Source organism: Gavialis gangeticus, unplaced genomic scaffold (genome assembly GCF_001723915.1).
Source record: "Gavialis gangeticus isolate Ggan-Ray unplaced genomic scaffold, GavGan_comp1, whole genome shotgun sequence".
Classification (NCBI taxonomy): Eukaryota; Metazoa; Chordata; order Crocodylia; family Gavialidae; genus Gavialis; species Gavialis gangeticus.
The window spans coordinates 55,221,545-55,221,800 of record NW_017728993.1 but is presented as its reverse complement, the minus strand read 5'-3'; positions in this window follow the sequence as shown (position 1 = coordinate 55,221,800).

Below are 256 nucleotides of genomic sequence, written 5' to 3'. Positions count from 1 at the left end.
TTTTTTAACTGTGAATTTAAAAAAAACCAATTGAATGGTTTTATATAGTCTGCAGAAAAAAAAAAAAAAAAAAGCCTCTCAGCACTTTTCCGCTGTCCCCACTTTTCTGCTGTAATTTTAAACAGTGAAGCTACAGTAGTACAATAGAATTGTTTCTCTTCCCCTGTTCCCACAAGGTCCAAGTAGATGGATGACAGCTTAAGTTAACAGATGGTAGTGAATACAAAGACGTACAGCTTTAAGAAACTTTTTTTTT